General features: G+C 47.5%; 1 protein-coding gene across 3 annotated transcripts in view; it reads left to right on the forward strand.

The window, feature by feature from the left end:
- The window catches only part of LRRC1 (leucine rich repeat containing 1), a 131914-nt gene that overhangs the window by 60262 nt on the left and 54956 nt on the right, over window positions 1-16696 (forward strand). The window lies entirely within an intron of this gene.

The following is a 16696-nucleotide window of genomic DNA, read 5'->3' on the forward strand; positions in this document are numbered from 1 at the left end:
GAAGTCACAGGCGCGTGGGGACATGTGGGCAGGAACAGACGAGGGATAAATAAATGTGTGGCTTTCTGAAGTGCTGTGAAGCAGCCTGGTCTCTGTTTGCCCACCATGTATTGTTTGTAGAGTGCTTGTTGCAAGGGCTGTGCATACTAGTATTTGATGTCTTCAAGTGTTTAACTTTGCTTTCAACTTCTGTGTAATGGTGTTGCAAAGCCTTAAGGACCAGGCCTTTCAGACAATCGGATCTGAGTTAATTAGTCAATCAGGCAATACTGAGGACAGCTTCCTGGGCATGATGACAGTTAAGCTCTGGGGAATAAGTAGTTGATATAGACAAATAGGTATACTCTGATCTGTGCTTATTAAACCGTGATTAGATTTGGATGAAAAGGTTTGAGGTAATAGGAAAATAATACATTATTTGAGCCAGTAAACGATTTTGCTAGAGAGGAAGACAGCAAGATCTGAAAGGCTGAAGCTAGTGAACATCTTCCTGAAAGCCGTTGGAAGCTGCGAAGGTGGTGCAGTAGCAGAGTGGTGTGTATGTCTCCCTAGACCTAGCAGGAGGATTGAAGTTATTTAAGGACAGCCCGGGATGCAGGAGGTTAAGCATCTGTGAGGGACTAAATGGACCAGACCTGATGGCAGCTAGCTGCAAGCTTCCTCATGGAGTGGTGCTGCAGGGGGAAAATGACAGTTTATGCCTGAGATGACCTCACACTCATCACCCTGAGAGACGGGAGACAGCAAAGGGTGAATCTCACTTGTGGGCACGGGAGGGTGAGATGTCTTTGTTAATGGAGATGTGCTATGGCATCTAAATGTGTGGACCCGAGATTTAAAGGACTTTTTCGGGGAAGAGATGAAGGGCTGAGAATCGTCTGTCTTTATTGAGGTCTGAAGCTCCAGCAGGAACAAAGCCACTCTGGCGAGGAGCCGCAAGTGTTAGAGGGGTAGAAGATCATGGAGGACATCTTTGTCAGAGAGAGAGAGGGAGGGGCGGAGGGAGAACTGGGGGTGAAGGGGAGAAGGCCTCCTGAGCTCTGGAAGAACTCAGGGGAGAACTGGCCAGCAGTGCTGACTGGCGCTTATAGAACAGGTCAGACGAGCAGTCCTTCACACAGGGGTGCAGTGCAGAGATGCAGCTAATACTTGCAGATTAGGCTGTTATCTGTTGTCATGGAGGAATCCACTTTGTGGGAGGACAGAACCCTGTGTTCCTTCATCATCAAAGGGCCGCTGAAAACAGCCCAGCAAAGCAAACCAGGAAGGAAGAAGTAAAGAAATGGGAGCTGAGGGGGCTAACCTGGGTACCCCAGGCAGGGCTGATTAAGAGTGCATTGAACTTTCCATTGTGTTTGGCCCTTGGGAGGTCACCTGCCATAGCAAAAGGAAGCAGTCACAACACACAGTGCTGTGTCTCTTCACACACAGCTTTGAGAGATCAGAGGGAAACTTGAGAAGCATCAGCAGTCTCATTTCCTGGAGGAAACGACAGTGATTACTGTTTGCTGTGGGTCTGCCTGTGCTGAGCAGGGTGGCTGCTGACGATGGTGGGGCGTGTCTCGGACAGCTGCTGTTGATTTAATTGATGGAGGAATTTCCTAACAGCCAGCCTGTATCCCGCACGCGCTTGAACGCTGTGTGACGTGACAGTGAGCTGTGCTGGCATGGCTGTTGCCGTGGTGATGGAGATGGAAAAGAGTGTGTGTGGCCAGCCACTCAGTGTTGTCTTTCTGGAGACACTGGCTGTGGATGGGACCAGGCTAGGAGCATTGTAGGTCTGTTACTGCACAGTAGGGCTTGAGGGTCCCTGACAGATGTTCTCCTGTGAGCCTTTTAATTGCACTCGTCATATAGTGCTTGCAGGTGTATTCCATTTGCAATTTCTTTGTCAGAGTTAGAAAAGCAATATGTTCATTATAAAAATGCCAATGGAGGAAACTGGTCCCCCCCACCCACAGTCTCCCAAATAGCAGGGCCTACAGGTGCATGCATGGACCATGCCTGCCGTTCTTTGGCTCATTTATAACTCTCTTGACTGCCGAGATCATAGTGGGGGGGAAAATCTCACACCTTCTTAGTTGCTGCCACATGGTCCAGCATAAACGGCAACTCCTAGCTTGATTGGACAAATGAACAGATGAGCAGAGGGAGTTTGGGTAACCTTCTGAACTTTGCCACTTGTGTCATTGTTTTCATCCCTTCCGATGCATTTCTAGAAGTAATCAGAGCAGAGAGCATCATGGTTTTTGTTTGTTTGTTTGTTTTGTTTTTGTTTTTGTTTTGTTATAGGTCTGTTTATCATACAGATGATTCTGGGAAGTAAGGTGGGAGGTCTGTAGACTCTGAATACAGCCTGTACTAAATAAAATGTAGAAAGGGTTAATCCACTCAGAAGCTGCTGGTGAGAGGTAGGGGCCATGTTGGAGCTGAATGGTCACACAGCTGAGATCTACAGCACATTCTGAGCTGCTATAAAGGGCACCGAGACGTCTACGTTAAGTTGAGAGAGCCTAGAAATTCCCCGCTGCTCTGCATGCCGGGCACTGGCTGTGGTCACGTGTAGCAGGAGCGGATGGACGCGTTGCCTTGTGTTCTCAGCGATGTGCGAGCCTCCTTGGCTGAGTCGTGCTTGTAGGTTTCAAAGGGTAGACAAGAAAAACCCGTCCGAGGACAGTGACTTAGAAGCCCCGTCACTGCCGTTAGACCAGAGAGAGCAGTGTTGGCAGCTGGGATTCTTTCTAGAAAATTTAGCTTTGGGTTGTGGTCTGTCTCCCTGCACTTGGAGCAGTTGTTTCTACATATGTGCTCTCAGACCACCTACGTAGAATCCGGGCTACAATTCCATAATTCCGTCTCAGCCAAGTCAGAATTTCTGACGCCAGACACCAAACTTTGTATTTAAAATCCGCGAACTTTAAATTTAAACTGGGAGCCTCTTACCAGATCCTGGACCTTTTTTTTTTTTTTTTTTTTTTTTGATTGGGTCCAGATGCTACGAAGTGTTTAGGCCAAAAGGATGCTACAGTCTGACCTTTCTGGTCTTCATCCAAATCTGCAGTAGTTTACAGATGGATAGATTAAGTATCCCTAATTTGAAAATCTGAACTCTGAAATTTGAAATACTCAAAAATCTGAAACATTGAGCACCCAATTGAATCTTGGCTATAGGGATTTTCAGCTGGTTTGCTGGCTAATTTTATGTCAACTTGGTACAAGCGGGAGCAGTGATTCTCAGCCTTCTTGATGTTGTGACTCCCAACCATACAATTATTTCATTGATATTTTATAACTCTAGTTTTGCTACTGTTATGAATTGTAACGTCCATATTTGATATACATAACATCTGATATGTGGACCCAGGGGGTCTGACCCACAGGCTGAGAATTGCTGAGCTAGAGTCGTTTGGTGGGAAGAGGGACCGTTAGCTGCCCCAGCAGACTGGCCTGTGGGGGAGCCTGTAGGACATATTCTTGATTGATAATTGAAGTGGGAGGGCCTAGTTCACTGCGGTGGGCGGTACCACCTGTGGACAGTGTATTCTCAAATGCTGTAAGCAAGTAGGCCGAGCAGGCCAGGAGGCGTAAGGCATTATGCAGCACTCCTCCACGGCCTCTGCTTTACTTCGTGGCCTCTGCTCTACTTCCCACCTCCAGGTTCTGGTCCTCTAAGATGAACTATAAGATGAAATGAACCCTTCCCTCCCCAAGGTGCTTTTGCTCATATTGGTTTTATTTTTATTTTTTTTAAAGATTTATTTATTTTATGTATATGAGTACACTATCTGTATGCACACTAGCAGAGGGCACCAGATCGCATTACGGATGGTTGTGAGCCACCATGTGGTTGCTGGGAATTGAACTCAGGACCTCCGGAAGAGCAGACAGCGCTCTTAGCCACTGAGCCATCCCTCCAGCCCCTCATATTGGTTTTCTTGCAGAAACAGAAACTCTTAAGACACATGGCGAAGTCTATATAACTGTCCTAAAATTCAGAAAACTCCAAACTCTGAAATACTTTTGGTTTCAGGCATTTTGGATAAGGGATAGTCAGTATGTCCATACCAGTGTTTTTGCCCAGTTAAAAAAAATCCTGTCTGTCACAGTGATTGGATTGCCATTCAGTAAAAGCAAACATTTCACCTTCTCTCTGCCCTTTCACCAGAAATTTGCATGGTGGGTGCCTATGTGGACCGCTTTAAGGGCATGGCAGTTGACCCAGCACAACATCTTCAGGGTGCTGTTTAGCTGGGATGCACTACATGGTTTGTTCTGATCCCTAGTCTTGATTTTTTTTTTTGGTAAATTACAGAGAAAACACTAGTTTTACAACATGTGTTTCATAATATTCATCCAGTGCCAACATGGGGAAGAGGGGAGGGGAGGGAGAGGACCGGGAGCCGGAGGGGGAGGATGAGTACATGAAATGTGTGTGATGGATGCTTTGAAGAGGCAGTGCCAGTTTCAGCACGTGAGTTTTGTGGCATCTTTTGAGGAAGTTAAACACCCTTATGAGTATCTTTTCATCTGTCAGTTGACAACTTGTAATTTGAAAGCTTTTCCAGTATTCCTTTGAGTAGTGTAAACATGTTTTGAATTTTCTTTTGAGTGTTTTTTTTTTTTTTAAACTCCGTTTTCCTCCTTATCTTTTAAGGTTTACTTTAGGGGAAAAAAAAAAAAAGAACATGTCAGTTTGAGTTGGAGGTAGAGAACATTTAAAAAAAAATACATTTCAGGGTTTGGAAAGATGGCCCCATCGTTAAGAATGGGCCACTCTTGTGGAGGACCTGAGTTCCCAGCATCCGTGTTGGGCAGCTCACAAGTACCTGCTCCAAGGAACCGGGTGCCCGTGAGGAAGAAGAGGCTGTGTGAGCTCCTCACAGACCCTCCCTACCGTCTTCTCCCTCTGTCCACCGTTCCCCTCCTCAGCCCAACCATCTACAGAACATCTTTCTTGCCCACACTGGTCTTCCTTCCATCCTAGGCAGTCTGACCAAACCGTCAGCGCAGACTTTGGGAGACGACTCTGTCAGGGTAGGAGGTCCCTTTGCTGTAGAAGTAAACTGCATGGACGTCACTGTGAGGTACCATGCTATAATGGCCGTCTCCTCAATCAGCAGTGAGCTGATGGGCGGGATTCGAGTGAGGCCGGGGGTGGTTTTGTTTGTGGCGGTGCCCTAGGCCCACCTTAGGCTGCCTGTGTGAATTCTTGGATGATGGCGGCTCCGGAGATTTTGATAATGCTAGAGCTGAGAATCACTGGATGCCAATGGCCCAGTGTGTTTCAGAGGTGTCTGTAAGACCACCGTTTATTTCCAGATGCCCCAGCACTTCTCAGAGGTCTCCATAAGACCTCCCCCTCTCTCTGTCGCATCTTTCTCCTCCCTCCCACCCTCTGCAGGATCTTACTCTATAAGCTTAGGCTGGCCTCACCAACCCTGATGTGTCCTCTGTGCCCGAAGACTGAAAATCCTTCACTGCTAGGATAGTCAGTGGTTATATTACTGTATTAGGGATGCGCTTTGGAAAAATCCAGTGAAATGGCTGAGAATGAGTGTCCTGGCTGGCTTATGTGGACCGAACAGCTTTCTCTGCGCTCACACAGAGCCGCATTCATTCTCGGCCTGCACTCTTACCTACTCTGCGCGCGTTATCCAGAGAGTGACTCATTTAGGGATGTGGTTGAATCTCTCGGCTGACAGTCAGTAGTATGTCTAGTGGTGTGGCTGGCAAACATGGCTTAGCAGGGTGTGTCCTAACCAGAAGGGCAGGAGATACTTTTAAAACAGCATGGAGACTGGTCAGAGGAGTGGGCCATTGCAGGGGTGTGGGGAGTGGGCCATTGCAGGGGTGTGGGGAGTGGGCCATGCAGAGGTGTGGGGAGTGGGCCATTGCAGAGATGTGGGGAGTGGGCTGTTGCAGGGGTGTAGGGAGTGGGCCGTCGCAGGGGTGTGGGGAGTGGGCCATTGCAGGGGTGTGGGGAGTGGGCCGTCACAGGGGTGTGGGGAGTGGGCCGTCGCAGGGGTGTGGGGAGTGGGCCGTCGCAGGGGTGTGGGGAGTGGGCCATGCAGAGGTGTGGGGAGTGGGCCATTGCAGGGGTGTGGGGAGTGGGCCATTGCAGGGGTGTGGGGAGTGGGCCATTGCAGGGGTGTGGGGAGTGGGCCATTGCAGGGGTGTGGGGAGTGGGCATGGAAGGAGTGGTTGAAGAACAGGGAGCAGTTGGGGTAGGGGTGTGGAGTTGGACTGTCTGGGTCAAAATATACATCCATTAGAATTTTCTAGAGAATTTGATGTATAAGTACCAGTGACCACGTTTCAGCTATGTTAAATCACAATAATTTCAAAGAGATGTAACTTTGAATGAAAAGGAAAGATTCTGAAGAATAAAACTATTTCACTTCAGATCTTCAGTTGATATTTTCTTGAAGTATAAATAACTTTTAATCAATTTTATATATGAATATCTATTTAAACATAACTGGTTTGAGAAAAGTCAGGTGAATGCCATGTGGCTCCATTTCTTTCTTGTCTGTTACTTTGTATGAGACGTAGTGTTTAATGTTGCCTTGACGAAACTTGACATTGTGCCTCCGGACATTCTGAAGTCAACTGTGCGGGCAAGGATGAACAATCATTTTGATGCTTGTTGCTGAAATTCCTAGCTGGAACCCTGTTTTTGATCCGGGGCGCCATGTGTCCTAGGCTGGCCTTGAATTCGCCACATAGCCAGAGTTGGGGTCTTGGGCGCCTGAGTTTTCCGTCCCGGCCTTGCTACTTCTAAGATTATAGGGGTGCCACCACACCCAGCGAGGACTGTTTTTCCTTTTTCTTTTTGTTGTTGTCTTTGCCGGTTCAACTAACACTACTTATCCAAGACTTACACAAAGTTAACATTTATGCAGGATCCCCTGACTGTCTTGCCTTCTTTCACGCATGTGAGGCCCAAGCCTCTCAGCCCCCTTGTGTACTGAAATGGATGCCTGGAACTGGGCTCTGTGTACAAGGCTGGCTGGCTGGCTGCCTCCTGGGTGTCTGTAGTGCTTGGGGTAATATGATAAATGGAAACACTGGAAGAAATTTTGCTTTTAGCTTTTCCCTTTCGTTACCAGAAGAGCAGCTGTGACAGCCAAAGGGAGCCTGGGAGAGCGCATTCATATTTAGTCTTGTTTGACAATCCTGGATATTTTTAAACAGGGCTGAGTCAGACAGCCGACAGCCCAACATTCAAACTGTCTTAATCAGCCAGCCTGTGTGGCACACAAAGACCTTGTTTTATTCTAGTAGTAAATAACTCTAAATGAGGCAATACGATGTACTGGGCTGTCCCCCCAGAGTCACAGTGTTCAATGTCACCACAGCCTGTCAGCAGCTCCTGCACACACATGCTCTCCTCACTGCTGGTTGTCATGGTTCTGGTAGCGGCTGGCTTCTGTCTTTGGCCGAGGCATAATTCGTGGTGTTTGCATACTAGGACCCGGAATTCCCTGCCACCCTGAGCCTCTCTCCCTTCCTCCTTCACTTCCACTGTCAAGAGGACACATGGCTCACTTTCTTCTGCCCACGAGTGGTTTGTGTTGTGACAGCCCATTTTTTTTCAGATGCTGGGATCTTATCGCTCTGCTCCCCTGTGGCTTGGGGGGGGGGGTCACATAGGAGGAGGCCGCTTTCCATTGATAGACTTGTCGCGCGCCATGCCTTCTGCCTCCCCAGGCCTCCCCCCACCCCAGGCCTGCCTTCTGCTCCCACTGTTCCTTGGTCTTTCTCGCATAGGTAGGTTCTGAAGGCTGGGTGTTCATGCCCTCTGCCCACGCTGTGCTCTTGCATTTCTGTTGCCTGCTGAGAAAGGGTTTCTGTCTGCTGCTTAGATTTTTCAATTAAAGGGGGGAAAAACAATCCAAACACATTGAAGTGACTTTCCCCTGGACCTTGGTACTTTCCTCAAACAAAACCCCTTTTCTCTTTCTCTCTCTCTAGTTGCCAGGTGTATTGAAGGGCATGGTCCACTCCAAGTTCTCTCATGTGAAAAGTCAGTACGGCTGTGGAATTTTTCAAAACACAAATTTTATTTCTGCAGACTACAAAGATGCATCTGTCACTTCTGTCACCGTGACCCAGAAAAGACTGGGGAAGCAAGCTTAGATCTAGAATTCCCATTGAAGGGTTCTTTTCCCCAGGTACCATCTGTCATATACCGCACTGGAGGTGGGTGGCAGTGCACCAGGATGAGAGATGGCTGGGGAATCCTGTGTGAGTGAGAGGCTTGGCGGGAGTGTGACAGCAGTGGGAACAACCCATGGCGGAACAGAACAGACGGAATGCCCTTTCTTACTCATCTCACCAAACTCTTTTATTTTGGCCTTTGGATGTGGACCAAGGAGCAATAGGAAGCAGAGGTGTGAAGGAAGACCGCAGCGGAAAGAGCAGAATGGGGCAGCAGCTAGGAGCTCCCTGCCTCCATGGTGAAAGACCGCCCAATGCACAGGGACTGACAGTTCTGCATTTAGAGCTCTTGGAATCTGAAGGTGTAGATGTAGACCAGGGAACTGCCACGAAGGTCAAGATAGTTCACAGTGCTTAGACTCTGGAAGACTCAGCGAGACTCTGTGAGGGAAAGTGACAGGTGTACAGTCTACACCGAGGCACCCGGCTTTAGGGACCTGGACTGTTTATGTATAGGTGAGTGCACAAAGCTCAGCTCCATAATTTGTGCAAAGCTGTGGCGCAGGTGAGCTTGCCTTGGCTAAAGCCATTCCTGCTTCTGCCCTTGATAATGACCGTGACAAAAGTTCCTGTGTGTGGGCCGCTATCCCTAATTGAGAAATCTGCTGTTAGAAACTATCAGTGCCAACGTGACTCCTCAACACATGGACGGTTCTACCTCTTATTTCTTGTCACTAGTTCTAGGCAAAACACAGACTGACTAGAAATGCTGCCCAACGTTATGTTCAGGTTCTGTGTCCATGTGATTGGTGCTAGCCAGATGAGCAGTGTGCTGATTTTTATTGGCACTCAACATAGGATTACTACCTCTTATTTTGCTTAAGAAAAATGGTTGCCATAATTTAGTAAAAGACAGACTGTAGCCTGCTAGTCCTGGATATCATTTCATATTAAACAACAATTCTCTTTAATTAATCAACTCGTTTAGTACCATGGTGTAGTTTCTCCATTTTTCTCCTCTAGTCAACCAGTGGATACTGTTTTGGAGAACAGAGTCTGGTTGCTGCTGTCTTACACTCTCTTCCTAACCCCTCTGGCCTTTGCAGTTTAGTTTCTCCTCACACAGCCTGCAAAGATAACAGCTTATTCCTAGAAACTAGCTCACATCCCCACCCTTCTGTAGTTGGTTCTGTTGACTGTGCTCTGAGCTGCGCTTTCCTCTTGACCTCTGGCTATTCTTCAGTTCTTTTCTCTTCTACCCAATGGGCCTCCAGGCATCTGGGCTGCATCCTTAAAACAGAAGACTCCCCCTTGCTCCCTCTGTCCCCCACCACTCCTCACCCACCCCCATTTCTGCATAAGATGACAACCTGACAGCATCTTGTATTTTCTCTGTGTGCATTCCTCTGTCGTCTGTAATCCCTGCAGTGTGTCTGGCGCGTCTCAGATGTGGCTCTGCAGATGTTCAATGGAACCTTTGTGTCGTCCCTTGCAGAGCGATTGACCCAAAGCTCTGCTTTTCCAGATGTCAGAGGGATGATCTTGGACCATTTATTTGATGTTTCTATGTCTCTAAGTAGGTCTGCTACTATCCATCTTAGTGTTTGTTACAGAGTAGGAAGTGCCGGTGAGCAATTCAAGTGTGATAGACAAAGCAGGCTGCCACAGACTTCCCCAAAAGGAAGGGCTCCAAGTTCTGAAAACCTGTGCGTAGGAGGAAAAGGCCACTTGTCTACCTTGTCTCCATTCCTTTACATCCCTAAAACAGTGGTGCATTGTTACTGTGAACATCAAGAGAGGATCCACCTTGATAATTTTGGCACGCAGCAGTGAACCCACCTATTTATCCTTACAGGAACATATAAACTAAGCGTATGCGTTGCTTTTGGTGCATGGTGGACTAGAATCCCAACCTGTGCTGAAGGGCAAGGACTGTCCCTCGAAATCACATCTACAGTGCTGTACCTGCTGTGCAGGCTCTGTGGACGGAGCTTGGGGCTGATGTGAGTCTCCTTACACAGGCCCCAGAAATCGGCCTGCTGGTAAACTGTGCATGTGGCACGTTCTGTCCAAGACAGCTAAAACCTGCTTGTCAAAAGCAGTTCAGACTCAGAGATGATAAGGTGCAGTGGATCTGAATGAAAGGTTATCTTCAGAAAGTTATGGGGGGGAAAAAGAAGTTAGAAGAACAAAATCTTATACTTAGGAAATGACTGAGAGAGATTCTGTCATTTTCTGTCTTGTAAGCGGACATGGCTCATATGACTTATAAAAAGCAAAAGGTAAGGTTAAATTTTTTTTTGTTTTTGCTTTTATAATATTGGCAAATTTTGGGTTATGTAATTTAATGAGTTGATGGAAATCTTAATGCTAAAGTAATAATTTACTAAGAATATATACTACTAAATATCTCTAACCTTTATATGGAAATACACACTGATTCTGGGTTTAGTCATTTTCGCTTCTCAAATAATTAAGGCAGCAGCAAAAGTCTTTAAGTTCTTGTTAATGATTTCAGTCTTTTTTGGTGCGTTTGGCTCCCTTCATCCTGATGTTAACTGTAGGGTGGAGATGTCACAGACAAGGGGACTCTGTGTGCAGCAAATTAATAGTGGACTGTTAGACTGATCCAGTGTCAAGGGACCTTTCCAGTCCTCTCTCCAGAACCCCCACTGGCAGTCTGTGCTGTCCTCATAGTCACCTTTTCCTTACTTTTAAAATCAAGTGTCACAGTCACGCCTGGGCTTGTCCCCCGCTCCTATTGGTTAAAAGCTATAGGGCCTTTCTATCCATCTGCCTCCTCACTTCTCAAATTTCTGTAATATTTACATTATGATCTAACAGCATTATTTTAAAAAAAAATCTGTGGTGTCCATTTTACTGAGAAGGAAATTGAGGTGCAGATATGTCAGTAGTTTGCCAGGGGACACCCAGGATTTATAAATACAGGAAATCAGTGCAAATAATACTGGTGGCATTTAGGGTTATGTGTGGTGATGTAGATGGTGTGACCAAGCCAGGTAGATAATAGTGACAGTAAGCAAGAAAACATGGAAGACTTACGGAATGTTAAAAAGATCTTGAAGCTGGGTATATCTAAAGGGAAGGGTGGTAGGATTTGGATGATAGTTTTTGTTTTGTTTTGTTTTGTTTTGTTTTGTTTTGTTTTGTTTATGAGGTCACACTAGGCCTGTCTGGAAAGGTGGTCATTTCCATACACATTGGCCTTAAAACTCACATTTGTTCCTTACACAGCATTTGGGTACCAGCTAATGGTAGTTTCAGCTGGGAATAACCTGCAAGCCTTATTGTGCCTCTTGTAGGAAAAGCATTATTCCTACTGGTAAATACAGAGGTGGTAGTTAAGCATGGGCATGCTTTATGACTCAAGGAAAGAGCAGTGTCTCTTAGCAGCACAGTAACCTCAGGCCCTCAGCCATCCATTCTGAGAAGCCGATTCATTCTCTCTCTCCTCCTCCTCCTCCTCCTGAGTCCTCAACTGGGGACTGTCACCAGACATTTACTTGGCTAGCTAATGCTACCACAGATCTTACAAAGGCGTAACTGAGGTCAAGGGAACTCCACGCTTTCAGTAACTTTCTCTTAAAGCACATCAGCGCCCAGCACTCTTAAGCCGCACCCATCCCCTTCTTGATTGAAACTATTAGTTTGGAGCACAGATATTTAAAGCTCAAGGTTGACGTGTGCGTGCGATGGAAAGAAATCATGTTTGGTTTTGTAGTCCATCTCCTATTTTATATATCCCCAGAGTTTAACATGCAGCAGGAATGCCGCCTTCTAGCCCAGACCTAGTGTAGACTTGCCCAGCTGTGGCCTCCGTTATCCTGGGATCCCTGAATTCCAAACTGTCACTGAGCAGAATTTTTGGAGCTCATGTGACCCTTGCTTGCCGGCCATCTTGTCAGGCCTCAAAAATGATCGTGACGACCCAGACGGAACGGAAGTGTGCTCCCTGAGGGGTGTCCTTCCCCCTTCTTTTCCCAGCACACCCAGAGTCGTGGCGGGAAGGGCCTGTTGTGGTCTGTCTGGGCTGATGAGCACTTGTCAGACCAATGCAGGCCTGGGTTCTGTAGTTGCCTAGGTTCCCGAAACAGCGGTGCAACATCCTGTGACATGTTCATGAGTTGTTTTTTTTTTAAATTTATTCGCTTTGTCAGTTTCTAAATCAGAAGCTATTAATTGTGCAAAGGAATGGGTTTCATTCCATTTCCTTGCATGTACGTACTGCACTCTGGTCAGATCATATCCACTCTCTTTTTCTGGTCTCCTTCCCCTCTTCCACATCCTTAATAGTCACACTTCTCATCCCCTCACCCTACGTTATTCTTGTTATCATTTTGAGATAGGATTTCGTTACGTTTCCCAGATCTCCTGGCTCTCACTCACTGTATAGCCCAGGCTTGGGGTCTTCTGGCTGCCGCCTCCCACGTGCTGGGGTTGCAGGCCTGTGCCCACCAGGTTTAGTTGTCACCCCTGTCACCTCTTCCACAGAAGAATCACCTGTGACCCTTGTCTTTATGATACTGCCTTAATTTGCTTATGTGATCAATAATCACTCTACCTGTTTTCCTACAAAAGGCATCATTTTATTCCTTAAGGCAGAGTAGAACTACAGAGTTGAGCGTAGACTACGTTTTCTTCGCCCATTTATGCATCTGCGGCCATCTAGGCTGGTTATGTATTTGTCTCTTATGTCGAGTGATACGGTAAATATGGAATGGTATCTTCACTATATACCGACTTTGATGCCTTTGGGTATATACCTAAGCACTGGGTACTATGGTGGCTCTGTATTTAGTGTTCTGAGGAGCCTCTCGGCTGAGTTTGTAGTGACTGGGCTCACTACTTCCCTGCCAGCAGTACCCTGGAGCCTCCATCCCTTCCTCCCCAGTGGCTCTTACTTTTCCTTGACGGGATGAGTTGGAGTAAGTGTTATTTTCACGTGCATTTCACTAACGGCTAAGGGCGTAAAGCATTGCGTTTATTGGAAGGTTGTATTTCATGTGAAAACTGTCCAGCTTTCTGTTTTGTTTTGTTTGTCCATTTATTAATTGGATTATTTATTGTTTTGAGTTTGAGTTCTTTAAATATTCTGAAGCATTATCCCCTGTCTGATTAATAACTGTCAGCGACCCCACCCAACCCCCATTTGGTATTTTGTATTTGTCAAGGCTGTCTGTACAGGAGCAGAACTAGCGCAGTGTTTATTACAAAGGGCGTGTGTTAGGCTGGCTTACAATATTTGAGTCGACTAGTCCGGCAATGGTCGGGTGTGCACTGGAGAGGCCGTGGGACCTGTTGCTCGCTCAGTCCACCAGGCTGGATGGCTCAGCAGTTGTAATCTCGGCAATCCACCTGTCTTCAGTCCGTGTTGAAAGGTTGATGGCAGGGAAGCACAGCAGCAGTGGCAGCCACAGGTTAGATGCTGTCATAACCAGGTTGAGAGAAGGCATAGAGGCAAACGCAGCACCGCCTTCTCTCAGACCCATTCATGCCTGGGCCGCTGCCAGAAGCTGCCACCCACTCTGTGGAAGGTCTTCCAACATCATGTAGTCCTTCCGGGGACCACCGATTCTGGCCTGTCCAGAGCTGTGTCTCTTAGTTTTCTAGTCCGAGTGAAGCTGATAATCAAGATGAGCCATCAGAAGGTCAACCGCTCGTCAGCTTGATACCTAATTATATCTCCTTATGTCACGCTTAACTTCCAAGTGAAAAAAGTAATGGCCTCGATTCTACTAACATGGTCCAACTATCCCCCACACAACTAACAACCCTGTTATTAACGAAATAGGACAGAACCCCTCCTGGCAATTACACAGTGCTCACGCCTGTAACTGGTCATTTGGCTGTAACTGGTATTTATAACCATCTTTTCCTAATACCCATTCTGCACGTCCCTCCGTCTCAGCACGCAGCTCAGCAGGTATCGCTCGGCCCCTTATCTGGAGGGCGACTCGACCGTCATTTCTGAGGTTGCGGACCACTTACCATCCCTGTGCACTCTGAGTTGTAGTTTCTCACTGACCTTAATCAGAGGATATCATACCACCAAAAGATACCATAACGGATCTCATCCGCTCTGGATATATCTTTTTTTTTTTTCATTGTGGGGGTAAAAAATAAAACAAAAGAAACCAAAAACAACCCAAAAACCAAAACTAAAAATCTAGTCCAGTTTCCTCCTGAAAGCCTGGAGGAATCATCCTAACACTTAACTCATCTCTCTGCCTGTTGACTCAAAGGCGCCTGAGCTGAGAGTGGCCAGGGGGGCAGTCTCAGTTTCCCGCTCAATGGGCTAGCTGTCTCCAGCGCGAGCGTTACCTTGTCTAGCTTCAGAACGTTCCACCCGCAGAGCCTGAGGTCGAGGAGCACTTTTTCTAGCGGGTCACCAAGGAGGACGGTGGGTAAGTCAGTGGTACTGTCTCCATTTCTACCTCTTAATTCCAGGAGCCATAAACCTTGGCTAGAGGAGGAACAGTCCTACCTGATGGATGCTGATGTAGCCTTGTGTGGAATCTGGCCTAGACCTCCAGGCCTAATTGGTGTTGTGACTGTGTCTTATTCCACCATTTTGGCAAGCCAGCTGCTTCAGGACGCCTAAACCTAAGCCTCACTTCTTTGGCTGTGTAGTGAGTCCTTGCTCAGAAGCAGCACTGTATGGAATACTCTGACTGTGATAAGGCGTGGTCTAAGTTAATGGACAGTAATTTTGACAGAACTACATGTGGGAAGGCAGATCCACAGTCAGAAGTGTCTGTTACCCTTCCAGTAAGGACGGTGCCTGCTACCAGATTCCTTGGCTCATCACCCCAGGAATGGTGCTCACTGGGGGCTCAGTGTTGATCTCTGCAGCTGATGTATTTGGCACTCAGATGCAGGCCCACCTTTGTGAGAGGAAGTACGTACGGTTAAACCCACGCATAGCCTCCATCCCTGCCGCCATGGCCATTTTGTCCACGTGGACTTTGGGCAGTGACAGAGTTAGTCAGGGACAGAGGTTGACTACTGACTATAGAGTGGGTCACCGCGTCTACTTACTGTTGCTCTCCTCTGCTGAGAGTGACCTTCAGTTCAGAGGGTACACGCCATACGAGTGTCTTTATATCCGTTGCATACTGGAGATCTGTCTGCACGTTTCTTTCTCAGTCGCCTTTCTCACCAACATTCTAATCACTGATTTTCTAACCCCGCGTCTCTCAACTTTCCCACCATTCAGCCACACGGCCACAGCTCATGAATCTCTGTTTACGTGCACATCCGAGTGTTTCTCCTTCTAAGCAAAGTGTACAATTATGTGCACAACCCAAACTTTTCCCCATTACCACCGCCCTTCAGAGTTGTCCCAGAAAGGGGTCATGACGCCGCAGCTGTCCACTTATATATAGTGGTACCTAGAAGGGGGGCATTTGCGGGGGGGGGGGACGACAGTGCCATCTCCATCTGCCACTGGCACTTCTGGATCTTAGAACCCCAGAAGCAGAAGGGCCTGCACGGCAGCAGTGACCTGTTGAAGAGCTGCCTTCTGTTCTGGGCCACACTTAAAACTAGCAACTTTCCAAGTCACTTAGTAAATGGGACAAATCGACACAATGAAACAAGGAACCTGCTGCTCCCAGAACCCCAGGAGGCCCGCTCGGCACCTCCTGCTTTCTCGGTGGTGAAAGGGCCAGGAGCAACCATTTTATTCTTCCCCTCAGAAGGCATTTCTGCATAACCCAACACCGCTGGACCTGTCCCTGAGGGAGAAGGCCCTTGAGCCTCTGCTTGGATCACTTTCCTATCCTTGGATGCACAATTGCTTTACCAACAGGTTCAGAGTGGTGGCTCCCTTCTTACTCCATTGCGCCCCCCCCCCCCCAGCATGGTGCCATCAAGATAATTAGGCTGTTGTGATACCACTCAGGAAAGAGAAGCGATCGAAATCCCTGTGAGGCGAGCTGTGGTGCAGGGCTGGAGGGTTAATGATACCCTGGAGGGGGAAGAGGAAAGTATTGGTTCCCGGGACCCTTGAGGACAGGTATCGAGATAAGAGCACTTGAAAGGTCAATAGCTGCTCAAACAAGGACAGCACTGTGGCGTCTGCTCCAACAGCTGTCTTTGGAGTCACAGCTTGACTGTCACCTGCCTCTGTGAGCTTCCACCTTAACTGGAGGGCCACAGTGGTTTGCTGGGGCAGGGGGCTCCCAGAATCAGTGTCAGTTGTGAGCTAGTGTATAATAAATAGGCCCTGAAAGGTCTGAGTTTCCCTGGTATAAAAGACAGTAGTTTCCTTTAGGGAAGGAAAGATGGAAGATGAGTAGTTAGCCTTCCCACTCTTGCAGTGGAGTCCTTCCTCAAGGGGGCGTGGTCTCCCCTTCATCCAAGGGGTCCACAAGCCAGCTGAAGTCTGGAAATTGGCCGAGGTGTCACGAGTGTCAGTTGCTGTGATTCGACAGCTGTTTATTTGTTGTACAGCTTCTCTGCTTATACAGCTTAAGCAGAAGCTTATACTTGCTGTTTCCCTTTTGGGGGACAT

This window comes from Acomys minous (assembly GCF_964271855.1).
Source record: "Acomys minous genome assembly, chromosome: 13".
Classification (NCBI taxonomy): Eukaryota; Metazoa; Chordata; class Mammalia; order Rodentia; family Muridae; genus Acomys; species Acomys minous.